This window comes from Taudactylus pleione, unplaced genomic scaffold, assembly GCF_031769625.1.
Source record: "Taudactylus pleione unplaced genomic scaffold, aTauple2 ptg000319l, whole genome shotgun sequence".
Classification (NCBI taxonomy): Eukaryota; Metazoa; Chordata; class Amphibia; order Anura; family Myobatrachidae; genus Taudactylus; species Taudactylus pleione.
In genome coordinates, this window is record NW_028284720.1 from 1,948,737 (window position 1) to 1,971,916 (window position 23,180).

The window sequence follows — 23,180 nt, forward strand, 5'->3', positions numbered from 1 at the left end:
ACTGAAGGAGAAGCCATCATTGCATCATGAGCCAATTGAGCTGACAATTTTCTTACCAACAGCTATTTGCATCTCTTTAGGTCTTTGTCATTTGGGAAGTAAGACACAACATATGACTTAAACATAGATTTTAGCATGGTTGTCAAAATGTATTGTTTCAATTGTAAGATCCTGACAATTATTGGATCCTGTTGAAGCTAATAAAGGACTTAATCTCAAAGTCTAACATACTTAGTGGAATCGCTTGATTTCAGTTCCTCTTTCAGTTTCTTAAGCTGCTTTTTTGCTTAGTCTAATTAGGGAAACTACCTGACTCAAGCTGGCAGTGTCTGAACTCATTTCACTGGTGACTACTTCAAAGGGTTTCAGCACTTTGCACAACACATAACGTATTTTCCACTGAGCTTGAGAAAGGTATATTCCCCTTTCTCTTCATATGTCATAGTAATTTGTGTAGCTTTGGATGGATTTTTGCTGTTCCTCCATCCATTAAGCATATAAAATGTGGAGTTCCATCTTGTAACTACCTCTTGCTTCAGCTGAAGGCAGGGCAAATTCAACATTTCCTGCAGGTGCTGCAATCTTCCACATGCTCCCACTGAATGGCCTAGGAGAGCATTTCCTGCGTGTCCTTGTCATTTAAAACAAAATGTGCACCACAAAATTTATTTATGTGAGCAAAACACGGGATGTGTTAGAATTCACCCAGCTGTAATGCTCTCATAATATTTGTGGCATTGTCAGAAATCACAAATCCTGAGAAGAGTCCAAGCAGGGTAAGACATTTTGCAATGGCTTCCCTGAGTTTTTCTCAAAGGTTGTCAATGGTATGCTTCTTAGTGAAACTTGTAATACACAGAGTAGCCTGTCTCTGAATGAACAGCTGTTTCTTAGATGCTGCTGCTGTTGGTGCAGCTGAAGGCAACATACCTACCCAGTGGGCTGTTACAATCATGTAATCTTGCGTTTGCTCAATACCACATGTCCACATACCTGTGGTTAAGTAGACAGTGGGTACAATGGCATTTTAGAGTCCACTTTTTTTTTACCGTCCCTTTACAGGTTTGGAATTGGTAGTATTAATTCCAAATAGTCGCTAGTCGCTATTTAGCGCTGCAAGTCACTTAACAAATAATTACTTTCCAGTCCACTTGTTTGGTTCCAAAGCACAAAAAGTTATTTATGTAAAGAAAAAGTAACACGATGAAATATTTAACAATTAGAGTAAAAAGCAATTAAAAATAGTAGAAGCCAATACATACGCATATGCACTGGTCCCAGTATACAGTCATCAATCCAAAAGTCTGCGGTCACAAGAAGATGTCTCAACACTGGGATTAGGACACATTTTATATCCCCTTACTGATTTCAGAATTAGCAAAGGGACTAGTTGACAGGTTCCATTGGTTCTTGCTTTTGGATAATCTGGTCATTGGTCGGTTCATCAGGGGCATGGCTCAGTCCTCCAATGGTCTCTTTGTGTAGCTTCCCCCCCAAACAACTGGTTAAAACTAGCTACAATACTGCATATAAGTAATAACATTCTAAGCAATAACTCCCTATCATCCATAACTAGCAGATGCATGATGCGACTTATTTGCCAATAGATACGGATGTCTGCAAATAAACAGAGATTTAGTATGATACCAAACATGACATGTCCACTGTATTCTAAACCTTAGATCTAGTTTAAGTACATATTACATCATAATTAGTAACAAACAAAACCTTTAATAACTCTGGTTATTAACTATAATGTGTGGGAACCATTTTATATGTATGCGTTCGCATGTGTGTGTCTGTGTATTGAAATATCAAATGTGCATATGTCTGTATGTGAATACGCATATGAGCATCTATGTGTACGTATATGAATACACATACGAACGTCTATGTGTATGTATATACATATATGTGTGTGCGGTAGTTGCGTCAGTATATGTGTGTTTTGGAATCGCATTTGTTCGCATTGGATTGTACTGACGCAAAGTAGTGTCATGGTAACACATCATCAGACCATAGATGATTAGATCATCAGATAATAATTGCAAGTGATCATATTCAATTATTTGACTTTGACAGTCCACCCTTTGATAGCAAACAAAAAACTATCACATTTTATTCAACCTTTTTAGTCATGCATAATAAATGAGTATTCAATGTTCTAAATGGTAAGACACAACCTGGTCATTGAACGGTTAATAATGCATTTCAGGAAATGGTAAAACAACCCTTGTATGCCATCTGTGGATCTATAGGGGACCATTGGTAGGATGTGGGACCTCTTCGAACCTATAAAGGATGTTTGGGGGGGAATTGAGACTACATTATCTATGATGTTTTAATGGAACATTTACAATACATTTTATAAAATATGACCAAGCCTATTCACATTTCATTATCTGATGGTACATTCAATTTCAGGATTGTAATGCAGTTCTTTATCAACCTTAGTACCTATACCACCACCACTCACCATCATCATGATTTAATTTTAATGGTTTACCTTGGTGGTACATTTTCCACCCTTTGCCACAGTATGAACACATCTGACACAAACCAAATACTAAAATGACAACAAGTATAAGAATAAGGAGTGTACCTATACTAGCAACCATCTCCTGTACCCACACTCCCAGACTGGTGAACCATTTGACATGGTTTAACCATGAGAACCATTTATCTACCTTTACCTCAGTATAATACAAGGAAGTATTATGGTCTTTCCAAAACTCCCACTTCAGTTATAGGACTTCATCCATTTACCAGTCTATTACTTCTTTGGGGTCACTAGTATTATTGGTGATGTATGTGAAACACTTCACACCAAAGTGGGTGGCCAAAGTCACACAATATCGAACAGTAATAGATGTTAAGTAGTTTACCACTAGCCTATGTTGTACCAATTCATTTTTATAAACCTGTAGCTCCTTACCAGTATACCTGACAGTGTCATCATACATCTTGGTGATGTTGTCTATTAATTTAGCCAGGTCTTAGATGTATCTAAAATTTAAAGTTCCCCGAGTGATCCTGGTGGGATCTAATGCTACCAAAATATGGAAGCCAATTGTTTAACTAATCAACTGTGCGGCTATATGTTCTTCACCAGGTATCATATTTCTTTTGTCACGATGTTCATAATGTGTGTGTATGTATGGAAGTGGTGCGGTTTTATGGATACCAATCATTTCATCATGTGCAAGGGTCATAACCTCTGGGACCAATTTACCTATAAAACATAAACCCTTGGAACTCGGAGATAACCAAGAATAAGCTCTTCTTCCACACATATAATATATATTATCTGGGAGGACATAAGGTATATTATGATCCTGCACAATATCACATAAAGTTTTAACAAAACTACCTATGCCTGTTGTCCTCATCTGCTCAAGGCACATTTCAGCCTGAATAACATTTTGACAATACCCCATAGAAACTTTTCCAATAGATACCACTTTCAGTTTGTTCCTATGTCCTCGCTTCTGGGGTTTGTCAATACTGGTGTGGTGAGCCATTGTCTGATCCAATAAGTCTGCTTCCCAATTCTCCAGTCTTTCTATTTATGAAATGTTCAGATACAGCAAAGACCTATCTATGGAGTATTGGCACAGCTTTAAACTAGGGGACCTGGTTATGTTATACTTCTCATCTATGAACCACCCTCCCTGTAATTCAAGGACCTCAGAGAAATTTAAAGGGAATGGTACTTATCCTATATTATGGTGTCCCTGATGTACGTGAGTACACACCCAACATTCAGTCTGGTTTAAGACCTTACCCTCTAAGGAATGGTAATCCTCTAAAGGATGCCTGCCCATATACAGATTACTCTTGGACTGGCATCATTGGATGCATTTCTCATCAACGAGGGATTGACAGTACTCACAAATACAATATTCCTCAGATAATAACCCCTCACACTGTCTCCAAGTTACATGGCTAACAGATCTCTTAACAATTCCTAAACTGAGTTTGACCATAGGTTGCCCTGATTGTTTTATCGCTCTATCCTCCAACTCCACTCTATCGACATCACTATCGCCCTCCATCTCCATCATCTGTCCTCCATCACTGAAATAGGAAATCCTGAAAAAAATAAGGATGAGAAGAACCCTGGAACAAAATAAAGACACAAAAACATATTGCCACTCCATTGCTGGAATAGTAATCTACACGCGTCTCTTTCTCAGGTGTTTCCACTGCAATCTTTAGTTCTCCCATAACAAGCTTGCATTTGACAGGTCCACTTTGTCTGTCTCAATTTTGCCTTTTACCTCCTTCATGTGGTTGACCTTTCTGCATTGAGTTAATGAACCCAGGTATCTCTTTCTGCTACTTTCAAAGATGTTGTACTTGTCATCAAAACCTGATATGGACCTTTCCATTGGTCTGTCAAACAACCTGAGCGTAAGAAATTTTGAATCATAACATATTCTCCAGGTTAAACATCATGACAGTTTGTTTCTGGCATAACAGGTGACAACATTTTCAATTTCTGTTGCTGCTGTTTCAGCTGCCTACTCATTTTTATAAGATATTTCACAGTAACCTCATTATTACTCTTCAAATCATCCTGTGGACTTAGACTTATAATCAAATGAGGTTGCCTTCCAAACAGTATCTCAAAGGGGGACAGATTAAGAGGAGATCTAGGAGTCGTTCTGATGCTATAGAGGCTTTTGGCCATCCTAATCCAGTTTCAGACATGATCTTACTCAGTTTGTTCTTAATAGTACCGTTTACCCTCTCCACCTTGGCACTGGCTTGTGGTCGATAGGCAGTATGAAGATTAGTATTGATACCCATAAGCTTACACATGTTCTGGAAAACATTAAAAGTGAAATGAGTACCCCTATCACTTTCTATGATTCTAGGGATACCGTATCTGCATATAAATTCCTGAACAATCTTCATAGCAGTAAAACAGCAGTATTAGTGGCAGATGGATTTGCCTCTACCCAATTAGAAAATAGATCAGTACAAACTAATACATACTTGAGATTCCTGCAAGGTGGTATTTGGATGAAATCAATTTGTATTACCTGAAAAGGACCATCTGTCAGAGGTATATGGGATGGCTCAGTGGGTATTGTCTTGCCGACATTTTTCCTCAAATATGTTAGACAGGACATTGCTCTCTTTCCAGCTTGAGACAAAAATCCTGGTGTACACCAATATCCTCTGACCAACTTGCACATACCTTCTTTTCCCAGGTGAGTCAGATCATGTGCTGCCTCATCCAGGCTTGGGTAGAATGCCTTGGGAGCCACCGGCTTACCTTGTCCATCTCTCCAGAGTCCAGAGGACTTCCGAAAACATCCCTTCGATCTCCAGACTGCCTTTTCCTGTAGGGAACACAAATTTTGCATTTCAATAAATTTCTGTGTGTCTATTGTCTGGAAGACCATCACTTTGTTAGTTGTTATGTTTATGTATAACCCTGCTGCCCATTTGGCAGCTTCATCTGCTCTGTTATTGCCCATTGACACCAGGTCTTCTTCGCATGTGTGGGCTTTGCATTTGATGACAGCTACTGCCTTTTGTAGCTGGATTGCTGTCAGAAGTCCTTTTATGTGAAGTGAGTGTGCGACTGGTATGCCTGCTGCTGTCATAAAGTTCCTAAGATGCCAAAGAGCCCCAAAATCATGTACTACCCCGATGGTGTACCTAGAGTCAGTGTAGATATTAGCTGTTTTACCTTCTGCCAGCTCACACGCTCTCCTTAATGCCATCAGTTTAGCCACATGAGCTGAGTGAGGTGGACAAAGTGGTTCAGCTTCTACAACATCTTCATCAATTACAACAGCATAACCTGTGTATAATACTCCTGAATCTGTCTGCCTATGACAACTCCCATCCATGTAAAATTACATCTTTTAATGGTGTGTCATGTATGTCTGGACTTGCAGTAAAGGTCTGATTCAAGTATTCCATACAGTACAATCATGTGTGTCAGTATACCTGCAAAACTCACCTTCAACCAGAGACTCTTCTTCCACCATCCTTTGTGCATCTCGAGGCACATATGGTAAGTAAGTTGCTGGATTTAACGTATTGCACCATTTAGTGGTAATATTTGCTGGTGCCATCAGAGCTAGTTCCCATTTCATGAACCTTGCTGAAGAGACATGTCTGGTTTGGGCAGAATTTAACAAAGCAGATACTGCTTGTGGAGTACAGACAATTGTTTCATGCCCTAATACTACATCCTCGCTCTTATTTACCAGAAGAGCAGTTGCAGCTACACTTTTTAAACACATTGGGAGTAATCTTGCCACAGTGTCCAATTGTGCACTGTAGTATGCTACAGGTCTACAAGCATCATGTTTCTGTGTGAGGACACATACTGCACAGCCATCATGTTCCGTACAATATAACTCAAAGGGTTTTTCATAATCTGGTATTCCCAAGACAGGTGCTCTTGTCAGACTATCCTTAAGGTTTAGGAAGGCCTGCTCTGTTTCTTCAGTGTGTGTGACATGGTCGGGTTTTGAGGATGAAACTAATTCCTGCAATGGTAATGCCAAAAATAGAAAAACATGGGATCCACATTCTGCAGTATCTACACATGCCCAAGAAGGTACGGATTTTCTGCTGGTTTTGTGGCAATGTCATGGTCTGTATGGCCTGAATTCTGTCTATTGTCAAGTGTCTTAGCCCCTGGGTTAGATAGTGTCCCAAGTATTTAACCTTATTCTGACATGGCTGTAATTTGTCCTTTGTAACCTTGTGCCCTGTTTGTGAGAGATAAAGAAGCAATAGTTTAGTATCATTTAAACATGATGTAAATGAATCAGTCGTGTAAGACCAGAGAAAATACTGGTGCTATCTATGAAACCCTGATGCAATCATGTCCATGTCAATTGTACCCCTCTGTAGGAGAATGCAAATAGATATTGACATTCAGGGTGAAGAGGAACAGAGAAGAAAGCAGTACATGTTAATGGCAGTGATATGAGTAGTATTCTTAGTTAACCTGACTGGCTGTAGACGACAGGTATGACCTGACCCTAGCACTGACTGTCACTTTCCAGCAGAGCGTTTGCTGTCATTGGGCACGATTCAATTGAGTGTGATGTGAATAGTGCCGGGAGATAGCTCCCGGAGCTATTCAATTCATCGCGATGTTAGGTCAGGGAAGGCTCATTCTCGTGCCTTAAACAGTGTGTTTAGGTGCAATAACGGGCATTCCCAACCTAACTTCCTGGCACGTGGCTGTTTTCCCGGCACGAAGGGCATAAAACAGCCTTGCGCCGGGACTTTTGTTGGATTTCTGCTCGCATCCCTGGAGGGACGCGAGAAGAAATCCTTAGTCGGACTTGGCAGTGCGGTGTATTGAATAGCACAGGGAGCTCACTCCCAGCGCTATTCACATCACATTGAATAGAATTGTGCCCAATATGTGAGTGGGGAAGTATTGGGAATTGCCTGAATCTCTTGAGTGCCCATTCTGGGTGTATCTATGTTTTCCCTTCTTAGATGGCCCCCGATTTCTCAATATGCAACCCTTTCTTATGTGTCCCTCTTTGTTACAATTAGAACACCTTCATGGTTTGTGTGTATTGTGAGTTGGTGGCTGTGTATATTCTACCTCTAGAGCCTGAATGCTCACTGCCATTAACCTGTTGATTTGTGCCTCTCTCTTCCTGGAAATGTTCTTGTCATATTCTATGGCAGATTCTCTAAGTGCAGTTACAGTAATTCTTCTCCAGTTAGGCAGAGAGGTTTGCACCTTGTTCTTTAGATAATTTTTGAGACCATCCATTTGTACCGTAACAGCTATCTCCCCTTGGTGTACATCTTCCTGTATATCTGCTATCCCTGTGTACTGGGTTATTGCTAGCAGTGCTCTGGCAAAATAATCTGCTGCAGATTTACTATACTATTGTTTAATAGTGAAAATTTTACTCCAGTTCACTACCACTAGAAAAAATATAGCCAACTTTGTGATTATTTGCTTTATATTTTCCTGGTCATCCTCCTCCAATACACAATCCTTAATAAACTTTTGCACATCGGTATTGGAAGGAAGACAGGCCCTTAACTCCACTCGCCAATCTTTATTAGTTGGCTCATGGGCATTACATAAATCTTTAACACATTTCTAGTATTTGGCTAACTTTCCTAAGATCCAGGAAGTCTGACATAATTGAATTTAATTCTGCTCTTGTCCATGGACAATGCATTGCTACATTTCTAATAGGAACTATACCTTCTTCGTCTGGTTTCCCATTGGGAACTGCAATTGTACGGACAGGATGTATACCTACCACATCACAATGTTCAAGATTAAGTTCTGGACTTACTGTTTCGGTCCAGGGATGTTCCCTCTCCTATTACTCTCTCCACTAGTCTCTCCAATTTCAGCTGCTGCCCCAGCTGCTTGGATCGCTCCCTTTCCTTGTCTCTGTGGAACATCTAGCAAATTAACAGCTTGGGAAATGGCTGTAATTACAGTGGGTTCATCATCTTCTACAATATAATTTTCCTTAAGGTTGACTTAAAACAGGGTATAGGTTACTTATTATGATTTTTTTTAATTTTGATATCGGCTGTACTACCACCTGTGGCCGCATAAGGCGGCGGTGGTGCGCATGCACTATCTTCTTTATGCGCTGTGATGCTACCTTGCAGCGTGAACATGCTACTTTGTGGATTGCGCAAGCTGCCTAGTGGTGTGAGTATGCTGCTTTGCATCGTGCATACACCACCTTGCCACGTTTTCCCCTCTTCCTGCCACAACTTTAAACAATCATTATACTTTTCTCTTTTCTTCAAAGATTTGACTAAACATATGTTATCTCTAACATTTATTTAATACCTCTGAATTAAAACTCCCAAGCTTGTGAAAGGGTTTCATACATTCTTTGGTCATCTTGACCCATATGTCGCAGTACGTTGTAACATATGCGCCATACTTCACATTCATTATATACCTTGCCGAACCGGCTGACCCTTCCATAAGCAGCATCTCCTCGACCATCCCTAGTGACTGCTTAGCGCCCATGGACGAATTCACAAGCTGCGTCCACTCACTTCCTCCCACTGTGCACAACTGACTGCTATGCTTGTTTTGCCAGTTTTACACAATGAGGATAGCCTATGCAATTATTCTGCCTTCCAGACAAATTCACAAGCTTTGTCTCTCAACCCTTTGGACAAAATCACAAGCTTTGTCTTTCAGCTTTGACTACCATGCACTCCCACACAACACCAAGTCACAAACCATAGTTTTTGTATGCACCATGAGGTGTGTACACAACCGTGCAATCGAATTGCATTGCCTATGGATACTAACTATCAATAAGCTTTGCGATTACTATTGGGTGTGTCTGCCAAAATCCCCTTTGGTTTTTGCCAAAGACAGAGGGTCTCATTCAGACCCGCTTACGAGCTCTGTACGCTCACAAGCGGGTCGATGTTCCCCAAATGCACATGCACACGATGGAGGCGCCTCTGTCGTGCGCATGAATGAGACCCGAATAACGACGGGGTAGCTGTCGTTATGGGTCTTGCACCAAAGGGGGCATGCTGTTGATGGTGAGTGACAGCACGCCCCCTTTGGTGGGCGTGCCGGGGGCATGGCTGCCCAGATGGAGGCGTTCCCATGGGAACACCTACCGTCTAGCTCCGGCCCCACTGACATCACTAGTGATGTCAGTGGGAGAGATTTTGGCTCTGATAGAGCCAAAATCACTCCAGGGCTTGCGGCAGATGAGACTCGCTATTAAAAAAACACGCCCTGATTCAGAGCGGGTGCTCGTTCAGAGCATCTGACTCTGAATCAGGCCCAGAAATCCCTGTTCTTGCTGCCAGTATACCTGCTATGTATACCTACTCGGTAGTCATTGTGCCTCATCAGACACCTACCCTATCTCTCCTGTCTCATTCCAACAGTGCAAAAAAAAACTTTTCCTGATTTTCCTTATTCTTATCACATCACAAGCATACATTCACATTCATATACCTTTGTTTTATGAGCAGAAAAATGCTTCCCCTCGTGGCAATACCTATTCAGAGGTTTTAACAAGTGATACAAGTCTATCTATCAAAACGATTGTTTAAACATGTGGCAGTAATACAGGGAAGACGCATATGCTAATTGCAAATCGCATATTGCAGTGCAAAAGTGACAATAAAAGAAACTGACTTTTCTCTGTTGTCCCTGGATTCTATTCAGCGCTCCTTAGACCACCCAAAAATGGATATTTGGTTTCACAACACAGAGTACAAAACAGGTTTTAAACACATTGCGTTCTTACCCGTATGTGACACGCGTCCACCTTTTGTTGAGTAACCGAAATTCGGTCGCTTTCAGTAATTTCCGGGAGCATGACTTCAAGCATGAGCCCAAACTATTGATTCCCAATAGTCGCTAGTAGCTATTTAGTGCTGCAAGTCACTTAAGAAAGAATTGATTTCCAGTCCAATCGTGTGGTTCCAAAGCATAAAAAGTTCTTTATGTAAAGAAAAAGTAACATGATGAAAGATTTAACAATTAGAGTAAAAAGCAATTAAAAATAGTACAAGCCAATACAAACACATGCACACTCGTCCCAGTATACAGTCATCAATCCAGAAGTCTGTGGTTGGAAGAAGATGTCTCAACACTGGGATCGGGACACAGCTTATATACAGATGTGTCCACATACACCTTTGTGAAAATTGAGCCATGGCCTGCCATTCATGGCATCAGATAAACAGCCCTGCCAAGATATACATGTCGGGACATGTGTAAGGAGGCTGAAATATAGTGCAGTACCACTTTTCAGACAGCAGGTGACATTTTTAGAAAAGTATACTGCGGCTGCATAAGTAGAAAGCTGGAGAGGAAGATCCTGTACAGTAAGCTGCCTCCCATTGTAGTGACAGACAGGCTTACAAAATGCCCTGCATCTGTATGTAAGAGCTAAAAGACTAAAGGTTCCCACCTGTGACTATTGTGGTGTAGTGGTAATGTTACAGCATTTCACAGCAAACAGGCATTATAGTTTGGATTTGATTCTCAGTGTATAATATTTTTTTTTGCTCCTAAAATAAATGTATATAATTCAATAATATAATAACATCAATAACATTATTGTAGTAACAATAAAACTTTTTAGAATAAAATCATATATCATCTAGAAGCTGTGAACACCATGTACACTATGAGGGGATCTGAGTCAGTGAGGATGGCATGTGTGTGTAGTTGCATAGTTATGCAGTGATGTATGTCCAGATGATATATATCAGTTTAGAGTTGTTTTATACAGCTGTCTGCATGTATAATTCTATATGTATATGTAAATATCTCTCTGTCTATACTAGCTATAGTTTATAATTATTGTATAATCTCTCCTGAATATCTAAGAAATATTTTTAATGTCTATAAACCTTTGAGTCTTAGAAATAACAACTTTTTTGAAAGACATCATATAATTAAGGGTTAAAACCCACATTATCAATCAGAAAAAGAAACCTGGTTGTCAGATTATCTACAGATGTGCTGATGACCCAGGCACAAATAAAAAGGCTGCTGAGGTAACATAGAGATTATGCTGACTGAGGAAGCCGCTGACATCTCATGAAGGCGGAGAAACGCGTTTTATACTACAATTTATTACAAATTTTGAGACCTGCTTGCTCCTATCACATCCTCCAAGAATTCACTCTTTAGCTCCTGCATTTTGGCATCAGGTTTCTTTAAACAGCTGCTGATTAAAGAGCACTGAGGAGCTGACGGCAAAGAGAAGTAGGTTGCAATTGAGGGATACGCTGATCTCCTGCTCTCCCCCCGTGCTCCAGCCTTGGTTGTGCAGACGGGAGCCAGATGCTTATAGAGAGTGCCACGGAGCCAATGGCAGGGAGAAGGAGGTGAGAACAGACTGTCACGCTGTTTCCAATACTCCCCCCATGCTCCACATTTGGCTGTTCACACAGTAGTCAGCTGCCGGTCGCTTAGCACTGTGGAGCTGACAACAGGGAGAAGGAGACACATACTTACCATCAGCGTACCAAGCTTATTCCCCATATACAAAACAGGGATATATATTGGTACTTCCCCGCTTTTCAGAACTTCCATACCGTCTGACGTTCCGGTTGCTGATTATTGACACAGCAGTAGTTTCAAGACATATAGCGGTGGATAAATCCATAAAGGAAGAAACAGCTGGAAAACAGCATAACCAATAAACCCTGCTAGATCATGAGGATGTGGTAATACTTTTTTTTTACATATTTGTTCATGGCCATGAATTTTTTATTAAATATGTATGCATTTATCTAAATGTGAACAATTGAATGTCAAGAACATAATTGTTTTACAAAAATATATTTTCCTGAAGGAACCATTAAAAAGAAGTTCAGAGAAACCATTTTATACTGTGGAAAGTTTTGCTGTTTTAAACACAGCAAGAAAAAACCTTGGAGTGTCTAGATAAATTGACACTTAATATCTGTCTTTTCCCAAATTGTTACCAGCAAAATAAATGTGACAAAGGGCTCTATTTATTAACATTATTTTTACTAAAATAAAGTGAAAAAGGGTGTTTTCACACCCTTTTCACATTATTTTAGTTTCACCTGTAGTTATTACAGGGCAATTGGAGTAGAATTAGTAAAATTCTACTCCAACCCCCAGTATCACTTATTTTTAGTAAAGCAGATCGCATTTCCCATAATTGTAATGGGAAATGTGATCTGTGTGCAATTTATTAAAAATAAATTGTAAAAAAATACCGGGGGAAGCCCTGTGATAATAACGCCACCTGGAGGTGGCATTATCCAGGGTCTCCCCCGGTTACCGGGCTCCAACTCTGCTCAAACGGGGAGAGCAGAGGCGGGAGCCAGTACCAGTAATCAGCTATGTGGTCTAAAGAGACCGCAAGCTGATTGCTGTAAAAAAAAGAAAAAAAAAATTAAACATTTTTTTTTTCACTTACCTGAATCCAGGGACCGGTGATCGGGCCTCCGGTGATGGCTCCTCTCTGGTCAGCTGGTCTCCCACAGTGCACTGGGGCCCGGTCATCAGGTGATCGGGCCCCAGTGCAGTATGGGAGATCACCTGATCGGGAAGCACAGAGAAGACCACCGGAGGCCAGGAGGATGCAGGTAAGTGTAATGAAGGGAGGGGGGGTCGCGGGGGGGGGAGGGGGGGGTCGCGGGGGTCCGCAATCGCGGGGGGCAGGGCTTAGCGCCGGGGGACGGGGCTTAGCGTTGGTGGTGGGGGTAGTAGCGGTGGTCGGTCGGCGCATGCGCGGGCTCTTAGTCGCGGTATTTTTTCTGAAAATACCGCGACTAGAGTGCGGATGGGATCCGCACGGACAGAGCTTTATCGCAAGCTCTGTCCCTGCAAGGGATTTATAGTAAATCCCTGTGATATTGCCTGAATTCGCAATGCGAATTCACTCGGTAATATCACACTACAATCCGCATTCAATATGCGGATTGTAGTAAATAGAGCCCAAAATACTGTGAAACAGAGTCTCAATTTAATTAAAGTGCTTTACTATTTTGTGTTTTACAACTTAGCGATTTCTAATGTTTCTTATATTTATAATAGAGTCTAATGTGGATGTATAATTCTTGATTGTGATATTGATATGTGGTTTAAGAATATTATCATATATTTGTGCTAAAGAAACAACAATGACCAAAATATAGATATTAATAATTCTTTTTAATTATAATTTTGTGCCAGTGCTCTCTTACTTTTTTACAGTTTTTGCCTAAAGAAAACATTGCAATATTTTGCACATATAAATTAGCTGAAATTGTATAATTATGCCCAAAGAAAGTAAATTAATTGAATCTTTCAGCAGAATTACATTTAAGTTGCATCATTCTACATAAACAAAGGAACTTAAAGTGGATCATTCTGCAAATCAAAATGAAATTAAATTGCATCATTCTGCCTAAAGAAAATCACTTACATGGCATCTCTCTGCATAAATAAATAAACTTAAGTTGCATCATTCTACACATAACAATTAACTGAAATTGCATTATTCTGCTTAAAGAAAGGAACTTAAATTGCATTAGTCTACATTAGGAAATGGGTATTTGTGTACTTTACCGGCTCATTGCAGAGAGAACCCAATGAATGTTTTAAATGGTACTTGTGTACTTTACGTACACAAGTACCGAAAGTTGTCCCCACCTAAAGAAGAAAGTTGTCCCCTCACTGGCTCACTGAGCTCGCCATGCTTCGGGTTCAGTGGCTTGCTGCGCTTGCCATGCTTTGGGTTTATGTTCCCCCTCTATGCCCACTTGGATGGTAGGGAATGATGCTGGACACTGGCTGATGACATTAGGGTCATCTCCATGAAGAGGATTTAGACATTACCATAATTGATATTAATGAGTGTAGGACAGTTGGGTTCTCTCTGCAAGGAGTACGTAAAGTACACAAGTACCAAAAATAAAACTGAAATTGCACCATTCTGCCTAAAGAAAATAAATAAAATTGCATTATTCTGCCAATAGAAATTATCTTAAATTGCGTCATTCTGCAGATACAAATGATCTTAAATTGTGTCATTCTGCCTAAAGGAAATAAATTAAATTGCATCTTTCTTCTTAAAGAACAGAACTTAAATGACAGAATTCTATATAAAGAAATAAACATAAATTGCATCCTACTGTACATAAAATGAACTGAGATTACATAATTCTTCCTAAGGCAAGTGCAGAAAATCAAATTGCATCATTCTGCAAATAGAAATGATCTTAAATAGCATCATTCTGCACGTAAAAATTATCTTCAATTACATCATTCTGCAAATAGAAATGATCTTAAATAGCATCATTCTACACATAAAAATTATCTTCAATTGCATAATTCTGCACATAGAAATGAAGTGAAATTTCATCATTCTGCCTAAATAAAATAACTTAAAATGCATCAATCTGCAAATAGAAATTAGGTTAGCTTGCATAATTCTGCCTAAAGAAAGGAACTTAGGGTCTGATTCAGAGCCAGACGCTATTTGCGCTCGCTCGTTCAGAAAAAGGGGCTGGCTATTCAAATTAACCGTTCGCTCTTTGCGGTCTGTTGACGCCTCTATGTCTGATCGAGCGAACAAAACATGCGGTCATAAATTTGATAAAAACGCCCCCTGGCCGGTCGCATCATACGTCATGTCCGCTATTTATTAGATTAATCGAGTACATTGATCGGCGTCTGAACTGCTCGCTATTCTTGTGGTTGGTTTTTCCTACCGCAATCATGCGAGCGGTTCTGACTATAAAATAACCAAGTGACGTGGTCGATGACGCTGCTGTATTAATTATGCACACCCATAAAACGCCCATTTTGACCTTTAGGCACGCCTGCGTTCTGATCTCCACTCTCCATTTTCAAGCACCTTCCCCTGTTACCACCCACATACGCCTCCCATTGTCACTTAAATTAGAAGGCATTCGCTATTTAGCGAGCACACGATTTTTGGCCACACTGACTGGTTCGCGCATGCGTATTACAATCCGTACGCATGCGCAGATGTGCGAACTTCGCTCGGAATGAACGAGCGGCCGCTTACGAGCGGCTCTGAATGAAGCCCTTAAATTGCATAATTCTGCACATAAAAAATTGTTTAAATTGCATCATTCTGGCTAAAGAAGGTAACTTAAATTGTGTAATTCTGCTCATAAAAACATTATGCTGCATATAGAGATAAACTGAAATTACATCATTCTGACTAAAGAAAATAACCCAAGTTGCATAATTCTGCCTGCAAAATGAACTGAAATTACATTATTCTGCATAAAAAAAGATCTTAAATGACATCATTCTGCACAAAAATGAGTTGAAATTGTAATTTTCTGCCTAAAGAAATAAACTTAAATTGCATCAATCTACAGAAAAATTAACCCCTTTGTTGCTAATGATTTTCTCACCATTGTAATATTTTTTGTGGTATTTTTATCACATTTGCACTCCTCGCATTAAAACATCAATATAAATATTTTTTTATGCTATATCCACACAAGGTATGCATTGTATTTTTCAAAATACTTTATAATTTCAGAAAATACCATTAATCTTTTTACTTATCAAAATGCGTTCAAAAAACTTTAGCCAAACTGATCAAACATTGTTTTTTTATTGAAATTTCAAGACTGTGAACCAAAAGCAAAAGTGATTTTATTTTGTATTATAAACAGCAATTATTCACCTATCCAAAATAATGGTAAACATGATTTTATGTGTAGGTTTTGATTTAAAAAATCTGCTCTATTTTTTATTTTTGCAACCTCGAATTAAATGTTTACTGTGTGTAAGGAGAATATAGTATCCCAACAAGGCCTAATATGTTATAAAGTAGACAATCTATTGCATTAAATGAGGGACCAATTCAATTTGACACAAGATGGGGGAGATATGGATTTTAAATTCCCCACATCTGTGGAATTGTTTTGTGTGTATTGTTTTAGTTAATGTTTGGTGGTCACAAGAAAATATCTACTAAAAGGGCAGAACATTTGAAATAAGAGACTCTCCTCTTTCAAGACATGGTGTTCACATATGTGAGTGGGCCAGTATGAAGGAGATGGGGCACACAATGCACTGGGAGATAAATTCACTGGTGATCACAAGAGAATAGCTGCTAAGGGACCACATACTGAGAAAAATAGTACACCTCTCTTTAATATGTGAGTAATACCATATTTAAAGGTTTAATTATGAGTGTGATAAGGAATGTAGTGCCCGCCTACATATATATTATTATTGGCATTTCTTTTTATATAGTGCCACACGTGTTCCACAGCACCTTACAAAGCACAAAGGTTGACCAGTGACTTACAGTACAATACAATACAGGATAAGAACAAGGATTAAATACATTGCTATATTAGTGACCATAACAACCAGATAAGCAAGAGAGCAAAAGCAACCAACTGTTAGGTGCACAAGTGTGGAGTAAGAAGTAAATAAAGGTAAAGTAAAGAGAAGCACAAGAAGTAAAAGGCCCTGCTCATAAGAGCTTACATTCTAAAGGGGAGGAGCAGATGAATAGGTGTGACAAAGATGGGGTACACAGGTAGGAATGAGCATGTAGCAGCCATTAAGATGAGAGCTGGAAGGCTTTGATGAAGTAGAGGGTCTTGAGAGACCATTTGAAGGATTGTAGAGAGGTGGAGAGCCTTATGAAAAGAGGGAAAGAGTTCCAAAGGTGGAGATCAGTACGGGCAAAATTTTTGAGGCAGGAGTGGGAGGAAGTAATCAATTGGCATAAGAGGCAGCATGCATTTGTTTAACAAAGAGGATAGACAGGAGAGTGAAGGGAGATGAGGTCAGAGATATAAATTGGAGAGGAATGGGTGACAGATTTAAGTCAGTGTGAGAACATTGAATTGGGTTTTGAAAGGGAAGGGAAGACAGTGGAGGTCTTGCAGGAGGGAGAAGGCAGATGCAGAGCTTTTGGAGAGGAAAATGAACCCAGCAGCAGCATTTAGGACAGACTGGATGGGAAAAAGAAGGGAGTTGAGGAAGCCAGATAGGAGGATATTACAGTAGTCCAATCTGGAGATGACCAATGAGTGTATGAGGGTTTTAATGGCATCCTGGATGAGAAAGAGTCTAATCTCGGAAATATTTTTAAGATGGAAACGACAAGACTGCAAGAGATTCTGGATATGTGGTTTGAAGGAGAGGGAGGAGTTCATTATATCTCCAAGACTATGCACTTTGTGGCTAGATGATATAGTTGTGCCATCAACTGATAATGAAATAGTGGGAAGTGCAATTATGCTGGAAGGTGGGAAAATGATCAGCTCAGTCTTAGAGATATTAAGTTTATTTAAATGCTGGACATCCAGGAAGAGATAGAAGAGATATTGTTGGATATATGAGTGAGGAGACAGGGGGAGTGGTCTGAGAAGGAAACATAGATCTGAGGATCATCAGCATAGAGATGATAATGGAGGTCAAAAGAGCTGATGATTTCACCTAGTAAGCATATAGAGTAAGAATAGGAGGGGTCCAAGAATAGAACCTTGGGGAACATCTACTGTAAGAGGCTATGGAGTGGAATAGGAGTAGAAGAGAAGAGGGGTAGAAGAGAAAGATTGGTCAGAGAGGTTGGCAAGGATTGGCAAGAGAGATTTGTCAAAGATTGGCAAGGAGAGGGCAGTGTCATGTAGACCAATAGAGTGAAGGATTTGTAGCAGGAGAGGGTGGTCCACAGTATTTAAATCAGAAGAGAGGTCAAGGAGAATGAGAAGAGAGTAGTGACCCTTATATTTAGCAGAAAGGAGGTCATTGCTGACTTTTGTGAGGGAACTTTCAGTGGAATGGAGAGAATGGAAGCCAGATTTAAAAGGGTCAAAGAGGGAGTGAGAGGAAAGAAAGGTGGTAAGGTGGTTGTAAACAACACTCTCAAGGAGCTGGGAGGCAAACATGAGGAGGGAGATGGGACATTAGTTATGATCAAGGTAAGGTTTTTTAGAATGGGGGAAATAAGGGCATGTTTGAGGGCAGAAGGGACAGTGCCTGATGAAAGTAAGAGAAAAAAGAAGTGGGCAAAATAGGAGCAGGCAGAAGGAGAAAGGTAGTGGAGGAGACATGAAGACATAGGGTCAAAGGTGGAGGTGGAAAGTGGGGGGAGGACTGGATGAGGGACATGACTTCCTCTCCAGATACAGGGGAGGAGGATGTCAGAGTCATTAAAATAAATGGGGAGGGGTGATCTAGGAAAAAGAAGGAGGTGGACAGCTGGGCGACTGGTTCGATATGATGTCCTGATGTGTGGAATACATTTTAGATGTAAAGTAGGTAGCAAAGTCAAGGGCAGAGAGCAAGGAGGGGAGGCAAGGAGGGGGTGGACAGAGGAGGGAGTTGAAGGTGGTGAAGAGATGCTTGAAGATATTTGAAGACTAGGTTCTTGAAATATGTCTATTTAGAAAGGGAAAGGGCAGCACTGTAGGATGAGAGCATTTTAAATGGTGAAAATCTGCCACTGTTGCTCAGCAGTTCGTGAACACTTTTGTAGATATCTGGTGAATGTGGGTTGAGTTGTAGATCCGTGAGGGTGAGTAGTTATTGCTGGAACATTAGAGTTCAGAGCAGAAGTAAGGGAGTCATTGTTTATAGAAGCAGCTTGTTCAGAGAGAGGAGAGAGAGAGGATAGGGGAGAGAAGTGAGTCAAGCAGGGAAGAAAAATAAACTGTGTCAATAGCCTTAATGTTACACTTATAGATGGTGGCCTTATGAGGTAGGGGAGAAGAAGGAGAGAGGGTTAGGATAAAAGAGAGAAGATGATCATCAGAGACAGGGAATAAGGAATTGGAGTAATCAGAAATATCACATCAGTGAGTGAAGACCAGGTCAAGTGAATGCCCACTCACATGAGAGGGTGAGGAGGTCCATTGGGAGAGACCAAATTAAGATGTGAGGGTAAGGAGTTTGTAGGCAGAGGATTCTAATATACAATACAAAGGGAAAGTAGTCCATATACCGGAATGCAATAATGTTTCACTATATATAATATTTAAAACATAACTTTTATTGGTTATAAATATAAACACACAAATAATATTAATTCAGCAAATTAAAATGATATTAAAGTGAGAAAATATTAAAATAAGGGCTTTAGTATTCTAGTATCCCATCAATGTATTAGAAAACTGTATGTGAATATTGTAGCTGTTTGTATATTGTTACAACTACAGCAGTAGGCAACGTTATTGTGACAATAATGTATCTAATACCAGTAAAACAGATATAGTATCTATCAATGGTTGATAATAATCATGAAAAGACTACTCCGCACAGAGCTAGTCTTTAACCAGGAATATTAGGACTACCTGTTTTCTGTACCATTAAGTTGCCATTAATCAAATTAGGATATAGGAGATACAGATGAACACAAAATGAAATCATAGAATATCCCTAAATTCCTGGAATAATCATTGATTCACATGTCCATCATGAGCTAATGAATAGTCTATGTCTTGACATCTGCCCTCCTGTCTGTACTACTGTTTGTCTGCTAAAACTGCTAATGATACCGGCTAGTACATGCTATAGCAAGTTTTAGACAATTGCTGCAGTCCGTTATCCACCACTGCTAATGTCAGTCATTATTTGTTTAGGTGCTAGTGATCATAGCATGCAGCACTCTGTGGCCACATTTAACTAAAGCCACTGTAATTCCCGGCTCATCTCTGCCTCAGACACTGGCAGTCACCGCGTGCAGCGTTAGTGCCGCGATCAGACCCCCTTGATGTGGGAGGTTAGTAGCGGCTTATACATTTACAACATTGAGATATATAACAACATAACAGTAATTCTTTCAATTTAACTGGGTACAAATATTTGCTACTACAGCCCAACGCTGTACCCAGTTAAATTGAAAGAATTACTGTTATGTTGTTATATATCTAAAGTTAGAGTGTTCTCCTTCTGTTTAACTTTAGTTTAAAGCTGGTATAATGCTGATCAGAGTGAGATATTATGCTGCAATGATGCATTTTAATTTACCTGAAGAAAGAAGAAAAAAGGTGACAATTCACAGTCAATATCAGCTAAAGACATCATCCAACAATGCCAGTATAATGCTGATTTTGGTAAGAAATGTAAAGTGCACTTTTAAAATTATACACTTACAGAATATATATATATTATGCACCAGCAGCCAAAGGCCTGCAGCCTAGAGTGTAACTTAAATAGTGATATACTGAAAATATCTATTTTCTTTAGCACAGTTTATTATTGTCTGTTGGTCACAGGTGATCACCAGACAATAGCTACTAGTTGGCCACATAATTTGCAATAGATGATGTCATGGTCCAGTGGAAATTACCCTCCAGACACGTCAATCTGAGAATCACCGCACGTGACTTTTACAGGTTACCTAAGCACGTGTGGTTAAATAAGCTGGGTGACTGCCACCAGCAGAAAAAAACTGTAATGCTAAAGCATAAGGTGATCTAATGCTCCCACTTGCACACACAATTATCAATACTTAGAAAAATAGGTAACATGAGCCATAGGAGGCCTTGGGTCATAAAAACACAGGTCCAGAACTAGAATTAATGTTTTCATTAAAGAATATATTCAAAGCTTAGTTACAAAATGTTACAGGGATATTAATGTTTAAAAAGGAATCACACCATTCCTTAAAATTTCCAGAAATAAAATAAAAGAACAAATTAGCAAAACAAACCACTCCTTTGGTCTGAATGGTTTTGGGATGAGGCTGTCCCAATGGATAATTTCCAGATCATGTGTACCTTTCGATAGCCTCACTCAGAATGAACTCTGAACTACCAGTGTGTCACATTTTTATGCCTGCTTCTCCAGGCAACTCCCCTCACCCCCCTCCCATGGGTGTTTTTAACCCTTGTCAGCACAGAGAGTATTGTTAAGCTGGCTGGAGCTATAGGGTTTCTCGGTCAAGTGAGCAGGGGTTCTTTTAATTATCCATTCAGTTCTTTTAGAAGTTGAGAGGTTTTGGGATCACAGACTTATGTCAATAAACACACACACTGATCAAGTGGGGGAATACACACCACTGCAGACTGAGTGTCTGTTGGTATAAATAACCACTCTTTGTTCTGTTTTTCTAAACAGCACACAGAGGGGGTGATTCAGACCTGGACACAAAGCAGCCATCAGGAGCTTGGTAGCAAATTCCATGAATGCACGGCCAGGCTTAAGGACACCCTCTATGTCTTAGAGAGCGACGGCAGAGTGATCGCACACTGGTGTAGTGATGCCCACTTTTTTTCTTAGTACACATCATCTTTAGGAATTGTATGATTAATCAGTAACATCGTAGCTGCTCGCAGCCCTTGAGGTGGACCCTACCCTGCCGCAAGCACTGCGATCACTGCAGGTTGAAAAACAACCAGGTGACATGTACAATGACACTTCCATGCTAATTATGCTTGCACAAAGGATGCCGTTTTGATGCTCAGACATGCCTGCATTCGCACATCCACTCCCCCGTTTTCCAGGACCTTCTCCTGTCACCACCCACAAACGGCACTATCTGTCACTCAAAGTATCACTCAGTCTGTGTAATATGAGTGCACAATTCCCAATCACAGTGACTGGCTCTCTTACAAGCACTGCGATGTATTTAATTTCTGATTCCAAATGAGTTCTTAATGAATTTGTTTAGTAAGAGCCTGGTCAGATGTCTATTTATGGTTGGGCAGTAAGACAGAATTTTCTATAACCACTCTTTCAACCTTTGCTGTTCTTCTTCAAAGACTTGTCATCTTCTACACACAAATAACATTACATATACATTAACAAGGGAAAGTTACATGTATATGCTGACATGTGCAGTTATGTCCATGTGGATGCAAATTCCACTTTTTCTGCCACACCTTCCCCTTTAACCACTTGCCTGGCATGGTCATATCAGATACGACCGCACCGGGCTGGGCTTTCCCTGACATGGTCGTATCTGATACAACCAGTCAGAAATGCCCACTAGGCGGCTGTGGGAAGCTAATCTTCCTGCAGCTGCCCACATCAAAGGGACCTTCTGATCCCTCTGTAAGCATGGCTGCCTCTCCAGCATTTCCCAATCACTGCTGGCCACAGTGATCGGGCACCGTTGGCAACCCCCTCCCGGTGCACTGCCATTGAAGCAGCAACCTTTGGCTCAAGTAGCCACAGCTGTTGCTGTGACCTGATCACTGTGGCCAGCAGTGATGGGCAGCCGGTCCCTGCAGCCGGGGCTCTGGTAGGTGCCGCTGCTGCTCTGTATCCGGGCCACCAGCGGCAGACCCTTATTTTCTGAGCCCCACTCCGCCTCCACAACAAAGGGGTTAAATCAAACTTTATAAGGAAATAATCTTAAATTGCATCATTAAGAGTAAAACATTATCCTAAACTGTATAATATCGCATCACAAATCAAAGTAAATGCTCTGAGTTTTCCTGTTTACTACTGGATTCTGTAATACAAGTTAGTCCATACTTTTTCAAAACTTTTGGAATGTAAAGATGTTTCATACATAAAGTCCACATTTCTGTTCACTGTAACCTAGGTTCATCCGATAGTTGTCAGGTGCCATCCAGAAGGGAACAAATGCAGGATGATTATGGGGAAGAAGCCATTGAGTTTGCCTAAAATAAAAAATGTAAAAATATTACAAACTTGTCTAGAACTAACATAATGCCCTAACGCTGACACTAACTATAAAAGAATAACGCATCAGCTTGTGAAAACATAA

At 40.2% G+C, this 23,180-nt stretch overlaps 1 pseudogene; it reads right to left on the reverse strand.

Moving 5' to 3' along the window:
- The window catches only part of LOC148509560 (uncharacterized), a 28,757-nt pseudogene that overhangs the window by 3,763 nt on the left and 1,814 nt on the right, over positions 1-23,180 (reverse strand).